The sequence below is a fragment of the Cavia porcellus genome, unplaced genomic scaffold (assembly GCF_034190915.1).
Source record: "Cavia porcellus strain 051 isolate PalLab524CR breed Dunkin Hartley unplaced genomic scaffold, mCavPor4.1 scaffold_31, whole genome shotgun sequence".
Lineage (NCBI taxonomy): Eukaryota > Metazoa > Chordata > Mammalia > Rodentia > Caviidae > Cavia > Cavia porcellus.
In genome coordinates, this window is record NW_026947514.1 from 31,269,912 (window position 1) to 31,282,293 (window position 12,382).

A 12,382-nucleotide genomic window follows, 5' to 3' on the forward strand; every position below is an offset into this window, starting at 1 on the left:
ATATTGTTATCTTCAAAGTAGTTACTCAGAATACAAGATAGGGCATGAAAAGTTCTCCAGATAATATTAGCATAAACATTTTTTTTTAGTGAACTGAGAGAAACTAGTAGTATGACTATCTTGTGTATTTGTTTCCTCTTTCCCTCCTTCTTTTTACCTGTCCCTCCACCCTAGTTCCTCTTTTGAATAATTTCTTCCCAATTCACAATAACCATTGTATATTTTGGTCTTTATTTAATTTTAGTTTCTTACACCAGGGAAACAATATGATGTTTTTACACATTTGAGTCTGATTTATTCCTATTATGAGTATGGTCTCAAGTTTCATCCATTTACCTATAAATATCTTATTTATCTTTCTTTATGACTGATTAGTACTCTGTTGTCTAAAAAAACAACATCTTTATTATCCATTCCATGGTTGATGAGCATTTGGGTTATTTCCAAGCTTTAGCTATTAGGAATTGTGCTGCTATAAACATGGGAGCACATATATCACTGTGGTATGTTTTTAATTCTGGGAAGATGCCCAGAGGGGAATAATAGTTGGGTCAAATGGAACCTCTAGTCCTACTTTTTTGAGGACTCTCCATACTTATTTCTATAGTGGTAGCATCAGTCTGCACTCCCACCAACAATGGAGAAGGGTTCCTTATTCCCCACAGCCCCTTCAGCATTTGTTATTGCTTGATTTCTTGATGATAGCCCTTCTTTCTGGAGTGAGATGGAATCTCTGCATTGTTTTAATTTGCATTTATTGAATGACCATTGATGTTGAACATCATATATTTATTTGCTGTTTGTATTTCTTCATCTGAGAAGTATATACTCACCTCAGATGTCCATTTTTGGACTGGGTCTTTGAATTTGGGAGGTCTGGTTTTTTTCAGTTCTTTATATGTTTTAGATACAAGTCCTTTTCTGAGAGACAACTGGTTAAAATTTTTTTCCCCTCTGTGGGTTGTTTTTTCACACTATTGGTGATCTCTCTTATTGTGCAAAAGCTTTTTAGTAAGATGAGATTCCAGTTGTTGATTCTTTGTATTATTTCCCATGTGATCTGGGTTTTGTTCATGAACTCTGCCTACACCTATGTCTTCCAGATTTCTATTTTCTCTTCGGCAGATTTAGTGTGTCTGTTTTAGGGTTGATCTGTTTTGATTTTAGCTTAATGCATGGTGAAAGATGTGGGTTTAGTTTTTGGCATTTGTAAAGCCAGGTTTTCCAGCACCATTTATTAAAGAGGCTGTCTTTCTTCCAGTAAGCATGTTTAGCTCTTTTGTCAAAGAAAGTGTCTGAGTGTGTTAGGAGTTGTGCCTCCATCTTGTACTTTGCCCCACTGATTGTCATCAGTTTTTTTTTTTTTTCCCAGTACCATGCTGAGTGACTTTATCATAGTAGCTTTACCTTTGTTGCCCAGAATTACTTTTGCTATTCTAGGTCTCCAGAATTTTAGGAATTTTAGGAATGTTTTGTCTAGTTCCATGAGATGTGCTAAGACTTTTTTGGTTGGGATAACATTTCATCTATATAACAGTTTTAGGCGTATTGCTATTTTCACTATCTTGGTGCTTCCTTTCCATTTTCTGAAATCCTCTTCAATTTCTTTTTTCAGAGTACTGTAATTTTCAATGTCTAGATCATTTAATTCCCTTGTTAGATTCCTAAGTATTTCATTTTTTTAGATGCTATTGTGGAGAGTGTACTTTCCCTAATTTCTCAATGAGCTTGTTTGTGTAAAGGAATGCTGTTGATTTGTGAGTGTTGATTTTGTATCTTGCTACACTACTGACTTTGGTTATAAAATTTACAAGTCTTGAAGTTTTTGGGATCTATGTTGAGTATCGTGTCATCCATGAATAAGGATAATTTAACTTCTTCCTTGCCTATCTTTTTTTTTTTTTTTTTTTTTTGTCTTTTTCCTTTTTATCGGTACTGGGGATCGAACTCACGACTGCCTGCTTCCAAGGCAGGCACTTATGCGGCTGAGCTAAACCTCTAGCTCCTTCCTTTCCTATCTTTATTCCTTTCATTTCTTTCTCTTGTCTAATTGTTCTTTCTCTAGAACTGTATTAAATAGTGGTAATAGTGGACATCCTTGTCTTGTTCCTGATTTTACAGTGAAAGCTTTCAGTATGATGCTTTCATTTAAAGTGAAAATTTGCTAATGGTTTATGATAGACAGTGTAAGGGTTTTGGCCCAGACAGGACACTGTAGCCAGGAAAGCCTCAACCAGAAGCAGAAAGCCCCTATCTCCCCCGCCCATAGGAATTTACCTGTGACGCCATCTTCCTGCCCCGGGAAATTTACCTATGGTGCCAAACCTAGGACCAATGGGCTACCTGTACATCCCTAATGCCTGCCTTAGGTTCCACCCCAAACCGAGGCTACTTACATACCCCCACGCCACGTGTCCATCCAAGAGATCGCGAGACTCCAGCGGTGGGGGGTGCCGGTCATCTCTCCATGTTCTCAGAATAAAGGCCGCTTTTTCTTTTATACTTCTCATCTTTTGGAAATATTTTTCATCTTTTGGAAATAATCCTATCATTTGGTGCCATGAATCGGATCGGCAGGCGATTGACTCCTGGGACACACCCAGTTGAGTCCCCAGCTGATAACATCCTGGATTAATTCCACGCTTTTTCCTCTCCCAAGACGTCCTTGCTGCCAGCTTCCTACACTCACCATCAGCCAGACTGATTTCAGGTGAGCACTCCCCGGGGAACTTTTGGCACTAGGCAGCCCCAGTTGACTTCTCCCCGTTCGCGTGGGTCTGTGCATTTTCACGTCCTTAGGACAGCCGAGGGCAGGGTTCTTTCTGGGCAAACCTGTGTCCACGCTCTATAAAATCTCTCACGTTCTTTGGGTTCGGATAGCCCAAAGCAGAGATTTTTGGACCGCCCACACTATAAAGGCCCTCAATTCCCTTAAAGCCTCACGCTTTCACGGGCAAAACTGTTACTGACCCCACGCAGGCTCCACTCGTAAATCTCTCAGTGAGGACTGAAATATACGAGTTTTTGGAACCTTAGCTGCAGTGTGGTGCCACAAACAAGTGACAGCTTGTTTGGAACATGGCCTATTTCTTGCCTGAATCAGTCAGGGGAAACGTATTTTCTAACTCCCAAAAGATGCCTTTACAATGCCTAATTTCCAATTTATGTACTTTAAAAATTAAAAGTACCATGAAAACTAAACAATTAACTTTTTACTGCCGGGAGTTCTGGCCAACTTACCTGCTTATCGGCAAGTGTTGGCCCGAGGAAGAAACATTTGACCCCTGCATTCTCAGGAATTTGTATGGTTTCTGTCAGGCCGGCGACAAGCTATTAGAACTCTCTTATATTTAGGCCTTTCTGATTCTGAGAACACGCCTGTCTCTCATTAAGTCTTGTGCTCCTGCTGAGATACTTTTAGCTAACTCTACCACGCTGCAAACTTTTCCATCCTGCCCTCCAGTGTTTTCCCGGCCATCGCCTCCCTACCCCCAAAATGGTTTCTCGCCGTTATCTCCCACTGTGGGATCGTCTTCCCCTCCATCTCCCAGGACCCATAACTCTCCCAGCAACTCTAATCACTCTGTTAACACTTCCTCAAAGTCTCCGACTCTTTCTCCTGATAATTCTCTGACCTCTACAGCATTCTCGCTGCCCGCCCACCATACCTGATCTCGGTCGTAGTGCCCTTACGGCAAGCCATGTGATTGTTCCGGCTTGTGCTGGGAACAGTCTCCATGTTACAACCCTCCGCCACGTGGCTGGGTGCCGCCATGTTCGCATGGGCCTCATTGTCAATGGGCGCCCCCTTGTGGCTCCTCTTGTGAACTGCAACAGCCACCCTGTTGCAGTGCACATGAGCTTCATTGTGCTGCCAACAGCATTCCTCTTGCTGCAAGGCACACAGACGCCATCTGCTTGTGTTTCCCAGGGTGACCAGCAGCAGTTCTGTAGCTGCTCTACAGATGATTGTTCACACATGTCTACCCGACAGATGACTGCCCAATGGCCCTCTGCTCTGGAATCTTCTCAGGCTCTGCTACCACCTCAGGAGCAAGCTGGCTCCTAGGAACTTGTTAACATCCATGTGCCTTTTCCCCTTTCTGATCTATCTCGGATTACCCATAAATTAGGTAGCTTCTCTGTTGACCCACAGAATTATATCAGGCAATTTAAATTTATTACTAATTGTTATGATCTGCATTTTAAGGATGTTTATGTGATTTTAAATACCACCCTTAACTCACAAGAGCAAAATCATCTTTGGCAAGCAGCTCAAAAAGAAGCTGATCACAGATATAAACACCGCTGATAATGACCCTGGGCCTATAGCTGTGCCAGAGAAGGACAAGCATACTAACTATAACAAACTTTTAAAACAGGTCCAGGAGGCTAATAAAAACCCAGCTTCATGCACTGCGTGGGGCTGCCTCCCAGCCCCCACCCCATGCATCCTCCCAGCCCCCGTGCATCATCATCACCGCTGCCTTACATGTTTCCAGGGGTAGACCCAGCCCACCCCTGTGCACTATGTCCCGATGCTCGCCCCACCCCCACACTGGGCGTGCTCTGCCAGTATGCCGTGAAACAGCAGCTCAGCGGCTCTGCTCAGGCGTGCTTTTTTTACAGTTCAGCTCTGCTCAAAAGATGCTATTTTTTTATTACAATTCTCAAACCATTTAATCAAGGTTACTGGCCACCTGATAATTTTACCAGCCTTGTTTATCAATCAAAGCCTTGACTAATCTGTTTAAACGACTAAAATTAAGAGATATTTATCAATTCCTTTTGCTGTGGACCACCGGTAATGTTATATATTAAACTTATTGCCTGTATTGTACTGTGTTGTCACCGATCTCCTGTTTAACAACTAAGGTTATAAATTCCTTTTTGTTGGGAATCACTTGCTCTATTCCAAGACAAGGGTTTTCTTCAAAGTTTTATTTGTCTTGGTTCATATTACTGCAAATAACAGATTTAAAAACAAGTAAACGTGTTTCAAATGTGACAGTATTAGATCAGTTTTCATAGACTTATTCATAAGATTGGTAAACCTTTACTGCAAAATGTTTCCATTAAGATTTTACTCCAAGAGACAAAAGGCAGACTAAAGCCTTTTTGGGCAGACTAAAGCCTTTTTGGGCAGACTAAAGCCTTTTTTGTCAAGTATGTAATTTCAGTAAAACCATAGCCTGCCACATGGCACCCTGAAAAAAGTGGTATGCCATCCAGATAAAGCCTGCTCTCTGATCTAAAATGCCAATATTAAACTCCTGTATACTTACTTAATTCTACAGATACCTTTTACTGTAGTCCATATCCCAAACCAAAAGGCAAAACTTGACCTTCAAACCTTATAGAGATCTTAATATGGTTTTTCATATTTTTAACACTTGTGACACTTGGAGTTCTGAGGCAGGTAAACCTACACAAGGTGGAGCTGCCTGGCCCCCCATGGACCACGCTCAAATGCAGCAGAAGACATTGGACAAGAAAATGCCCCATCCTGGCATTCTTTGAGACCTTACTCCAGGGCTGCTGGACTGTCCTAGCCAACCAGAGTGTGGGTAAGCCATCCTAACTTCTAGCCTTCACAGGAAATGTCAACACTGCCAGATTCATTGCTGAAAAAATTGCTGCCAAAGACTGAGGGGGTTCAGAGCAACAACAGCCCCCTTTTAGGTGTCCGTCTCAGATTCCAAGTCACACTAAAGTCTCAGGTAAGACATTCTCTATATTTGTGGACATAGAGGCCATATATACAGAGTTCTTCCTGAGTTTTCAGGCTGCTATATTAAGTCCTCAATCTCTATGATGAGGTATTGATGGTCAACCTACGCCATTTATAAACAGGGCCTATTTTGTGTAGGTCCCAGTCCTAAATCTTAAAATGCTATCACTCCCTTGTGTTTATGCAGGCTCACTTAGACACACTGAGGCCTCGGCAGCTTCCACCTGTTGTCGCTGGTGAACCTCTCCTCAGTGATATAAGACTACCTCCTTCCTTTCTTATTTACCAATTTCTCAGATAACCCTGGTAAAGACTGACAGATATATTTTGTCTTCTCACTTTGTTTATACTTTTTCAGGATACATAAAAGCCTTTCCCACAACCAGGTAAACTGCTGATACAACCAGGTTACAGCAACCCATGCCTAAATTAAAGTTGCTAGACTGCCATCCTGGTTTCACATCACTCAGGCTAAGGGGTGCCCTTCCAGCCCTAAATCTGATCATTCTGAGTGGTCGTCTCATCTTCTGTTGCCCACCTGTCTCCGTTTCACGAAGGCCTCGCAGCCACAATTAACAGGCTAAGTCATGTTTTGTTATCCACTTTGGTTCCCAATTTCTAACGTTCTATTAATGATCATTTTTACAGCAGGACTCTTGACAGTCTTTCCTAAAGACTCCCACATCATGTGTAAGATAATCTTCATAATGTTCTATACGATAACAGTCGCAGTTCTTTCTACCCTCAGCTGTCTGGTTAAACGTGACATCCCTGAAAGCCTAAGCCCTGACCTTCCCTATACTGGTACAGCCACCGCCTTCCCTGCTCCCCCTATTTTTTCCAGTTCAACTCCTGGACCGGAGATAAGTTTTATACACCTACCCTCTTAACTTTTATGCTTTCAGATGGGGGAGTAATCACCACTCATAACATCATTTCTCGTAACCTCACACTTAGTTTTCAGAATTCTGCCTTACTGTGGAACATGTCTAAATCAAAGGCACCTTTCCCTCTACCTCACCTGGGTCCTTAAATATGACAGTGCCATGTCTCCTCATAACATCTTGTGTCTTTGTTTTTCCAGTCTAACATACGTGCATTCACCGGTGAAGTTGTCCTGGCTAAAACACCTGGCACCAGCATCTATCTGGGCATCAACCTTCATCCCGTCGACTCCCCTAGGCTCCAGTACAGCGCCCTCTGCCAGCAGGAAGTAGTCAAAGAGAGAAATCTTCGCCCCTTTTCATAATAATAATCAAAAGACGGGATATGAAAGGGTTTTGTCCCAGACAGGACACTGTAGCCAGGAAAGCCTCAACCGGAAGCAGAAAACCCCTATCTCCCCTGCCCCTAGGAATTTACCTGTGACGCCATCTTCCCGCCCTGGGAAATTTACCTATGGCCCAAACCTAGGACCAATGGGCTACCTGTACATCCCTAATGCTCACCTTAGGTTCCACCCCAAACCAAGGCTACTTACATACCCCCACTCCACGTGTCTGCCCGAGAGATCCCAGATGCCAGCGGTGGGGGGTGCCGGTCATCTCTCTCCGTGTTCTCAGAATAAAGGCCGCTTTTTGTTTTATACTTCTCATCTTTTGGAAATATTTTTCATCTTTTGGAAATAAGCCTATCAGACAGCCTTGTATTTTTTTTCCTGCAAAGGTTTATTTGCATACACAGGCTCAATCTTTCTTGTCAGCAACCTTCCTCATGGCAGCCAGTTCATTGCTCAGCTCCTTTTGCTTCCTCTTGCATCAGTATTCATTAGAGAAATTGACCTGTGATTCTCTCTCTTCATTGGGTCCTTCTCTGGTTTTGGTATCAAGGTAAAGCTTGCTTCCAGTATTTTGGAAATATTGTTTCCTTTTCAGTGTCATTAAAGAGTTTCAGCATTAGTGGCATTAGTTCTTCTCTAAATTTCTTGTAGAATCTAACAGTGAATCCATCAGGACCTGGACTTTTCTTTGTTGTAAGTTTCTAATTATATTTTCAATTTTGTTGTCTGATATTGGGTTATTTAGAATTTTTATATCTTCTTGATTCAGTTTTTGCAGTTCTTATGTGTCTAGGAATCTCTATTTAGGGTTTTTAATCTTATTAGAATAACGTTTCTTAAAGTAGGTATTGATGATCGTCTGGATCTCTGCAGGATCTGTTGTGCTTTCCCCCTTTTTATTCTTAATGGCTTAAAATTAAGTGTTTTCCTTTTTGATAACATTGGCTAGGGTTTATTAATTTTATTTAATCTCCTAAAGAGCCAACTGTTTGATTCATTGATTCATTGATTCTTTGTATTATTTTTTTATTCTCAATTGCATTAATTTTTCTGCTCTTTATAATTTCCTTTTTCATATGAACTTTGGGTTTGATTTGTTGTTTTTCTAGAACTTTGATGTTCAACATTAGGTTGTTTATTTGAACTTGTTCTATTTTCCTGATGTGAGAATTCATCTCTGTAAATTTCCCTCATAGGACTGCTTTCATGGATCACATGATCATAAGATCATATGATCACATGGATGATCATCATATGATCCAGTGCATTGTGTTGGCATTATTGTTTAATTGTAGATACTATTTAATTTCTTCTTTAATTTCATCTGTGACCCCTTGGTTGTTTAGGAGAGTGTTTAATTTCCATGTGTTTATGTAGTTTCTGTGGTTTCTTTTGTGGTTGATTTCCAAATTCATTGCACTATGGTCAGATAATATACATGGGATGATTTTATTTTCTCTGCATTTACTTAAGCATGTTTTGTAGACTAATATGTGGTCTATTTTAGAAAATGTTCATGTCCAGCTGAGAAGAATAGGTATTTCTTTTTTTCTGTTTTTTTTGAGACAGGGTCTTGCTGTGCAGTTCAGGCTAGACATCAGCAACAACATCAGGAAGCATGGAGCAGAGCAGAGCCCAAGAGCCAGAATACAGCAGCAGCACAAGAGGGCAAGAGCTGCCTGCATCTTTACTGTAGAATTCTTATACAGATTATGTCATATTTACCTTCTTACATAGTGCTATAACCAGTGCATGTATGTTTACTTGTGCTAAATCATGGTTATCTAACTGTATCTCACTATGCACCTGTGCTAGACAAGCAGTGTCCTTAGATGCCCTAGAGCTTTGAAGCAGTCTGAGTGGTTCCCTACAGATATCTATGAAGATTGAGAATAATTCAGTATTTACCTTTATGTAGGGGAAGAGGTTTGGAGATGATAACTAGTACATAGAGTATATTGATTAGAGATAACAAAACTGTTGGAAGTTTCATTGTGGTTGTGGTTGTACAATTCTGTAAATGTGTTAAAATCTATTGAATCTGGCTGAGGATATAGCTCAGTGATACAGCGCCTGCATGGCAAGTGCAAGGTCCTGAGTTTGATTCCTGGGTACCAAAAACTATATTTATGTATTTTTTTTTGAATTTTATATTTTAAGTTTGTAAATTGTGGGGAGGGGGAATCACTCAGATTGCTTCAAAGCTCAGGAATGTCTGAGGACACCTGAGGATATGACCCTGCTTGTCTGTCACAGGCACACAGTGGGATACAGCTATGTAACTATGACTTAGCACAGGTAAATTTTGCATGCACTGGTTACAGCACTGTGTAAGAATGTAAACATGAGTTTGACAATATATGTAAGAATTATACAGTAAAAGTGCAGGTAGCTCTTATGCTTTTGCTCTGGCACTGCTCTGCTCCATGCTGCCTGTTTTTGCTGATGTCTTGCACACATATATTCTTTAATCATGGTACCTCACCTGAGAAAATCTCCCTTGAGTTCCCCCAGTGGGTGGACACCTGGCATAATCTGCAGAATCGTGGTCACATGGAGGCTGTGGAAAAGCCAAAAGGGAGGGAGTCCCAGAAAATTGCTGATAAGTGACCCTAACCTCACTATGGCTATCTGTAGCCACTTTCTTGGCAGCTTGGAAGGCCCTGGAGAACTAGGAATCAGCCTATTTGGAGTCCAGGGTGTCTTGCAAACCTTAGAAGCAACAGATAAATTCCTCCTCATCACTGTGAAATGGCAGAGCAGGTGACTTGGCTGTTTTTCACTCTCTTCTGCTGTGTAAATCAAGAGGCAGATGGCCTTGTCTGGTAAGTAGACCAGTTGCAGCAGATAGAGGAGGACCTTGAGCAATCTCTGGCTGTTGCAGAACTCATTGCAAAGCACTGTCTCCTGCAGAAATATCTCCAGAAGCATAAGTCCTCATGTCTGAGAAAACCCCTGGAAAAATCCCCTGGTTTTGCACCTAGACAGGCTATTTGTCAAAAAGTGGAGGTAAATGAACCCCTAGCCCAGGGAAGGGGACTAGGAGGGTCACTTACCTCTCCTGGCACACAACATACTCAACCTATACAGCCACGAACAGTGGGAGCTGACAAAACAAAGCAGAAGGTGGATGAAACAGTATCTGTGTGGCTGTGATGGCTGTGGGGTGATGGGGGGGGTGATAACTCACAGTTAAGCCCACAGCAGATGTCCCAAATAGCCAGCATAGCTAGCACCACCTCTGTGGGATGGGTTCTGCAGGATGTGCAGAGGACGACCCCAGAAACACATAATCAGACTGTGATAAATTTGATGAGAGCGGCTCACTTGTTTGGGAGAATCCAGGTGACCTATCTAGACTTGATAACTATGCTACAGATATAGGCATGTGACAGATGGTGTTTACACTGCAGTGCTGTAGCCTAGCAGAAGAACTGCTGATGGTATGCATGAAGGACATAATCTTGGTGAGCTGGCTGGTATGTTTGGGTTAGTGGCAATCCTTTTTTTAAAAATTTTATTTAAAGAAAGACTAAACGAAACAAAATAGGTAGAAATAATATGTTCAGAGAAAAAAATAAACAGTAAGAAATCACTAGTTGATGTTTACATATTGTTATTTTACAAATAGTTGTTCAAGATACAAGAATGGAACATGTAAAGGGGGAATTCAAACAGCAAGACTGCAAACAGTTCTGTTCAACTGTCCAACAAAAACTTAGTAACATGGTTGTCAATCCTATACACTTAAACATACATGCAGTTATCCATAACTTCATTTATGTTTAGATTAAACAAACTAAAGCAGGTTAAAATCATTCTGAACAAAGAATAATGGTATTGCTGGGTTTCACATCATGACACTCCATGATCAGCAATGGGTACTCTAGTGTCTTTTTTTTTAAAATTTAATTTAAAGAGAGATTAAACAAAACAGAAAATGGGCAGAAATAATACATAATTTCAAATAAAAAATAAACAGTAAGAAATCACTAGTTGATTACAGATTGTCTTCTTACAAATAGTTACTCAAGATACTAAAGTGGAGTATATAAAGTGGGGATTCAAACAGTGAGATTGAAACCAGTTCTGTTCAACTATCCAACAAAAACTTAGAAGTATAGTTATCAATCCTATACACTTAAACATACATGCAGTTATCCATCTCTTCAATTGTGTTGACATTGAATAAACCAAAGCAGGCTAATATCACTCTGAACAAAGAATAATACTATTGCTGGATTTCACATTATGATACTCCAGGATCAGCACTGGGTATTTTAGTGTCTTTTTTTTATTCAGAGTATCTGTTCATTTCATCATGTGTCATATGATCAGTTCTCATAAACTGTTTATAGATTCTACACATGCATGAGTCTTTTTTTTTTTTCTTTTTGAGAAGAGGTCTTGTTATGCAGTTCAGGCTGGCCTTGAGCTTACTTTGTAGCCCAGGCTGGTCTCCAACTGGCAACAATCTTCCTGCCTCAGCCTCCCGAGTGCTGGGATTACAGGCATGAGCCACCACGCCCAGCTCCACTTGCATGAGTCTTAACATGTATTTCTATCCTTTCTATATTAGAGGGAAAGGGAGAAACAAAACAAAGCAAGGCAAAACAAAACATTCCTATAAATACATGAAATGAAATAAACATATAAGACCATTGTACAAATCATTCTACTATAGTTCCTGTGTTGTCTTGTTATCTCCAATAGACTTGGCTGTATCATCAGACATAGTATAACTGCATATGTCAGTACATAACAGTATTAACATAAACACAACTTTGTATATAGTATACAATGTCAAAAACCCGCAGTTATTAAACCACAATGTGTATCATTGAGTCTTGTCATCTTCAGTGTAGTTAGTTGCCTATACTCTCAAACTTGATACTATTAGTCATATCAGTTTTGAATAGAATTTTCTCTGCCTCATTTGTTATGCTCTCTCTCTCTCTCTCTTTTTTTTTTTTTTTTTGCTATCAGTTGTCTGCTTATCTTCTTCATTCTGTTTTCTGCTCCATTCATTGAGGCCTCTCTGCCACTGTTCCTGGAATCCTAGTACTTTTCTCTCTAGAATGCCCTGGAGTATTCTCTGTAGAATTGGATTGGTGCTTGAAAATTTCCCAAGTTCCTCTGTCTTGGAAGCATCTTGTTTCTCCATTAATTTCTAGAGACTGTTTATCAGGGTATATCAATCTGGGCTGGAGGTTATTTTCTTTCAGGGCTTGGAATATTTCACTCCAGGCTCTTCTTGACTTGGTGGTTTGTGTCGAGATGTCTGAGTGGCAATCCTTTTAGCCTCCTTTACAGATCACCTAATCCATGATGCTGTTGATGCCTCTTGGCCAGGTTGGGAGATGTAGAAGTGA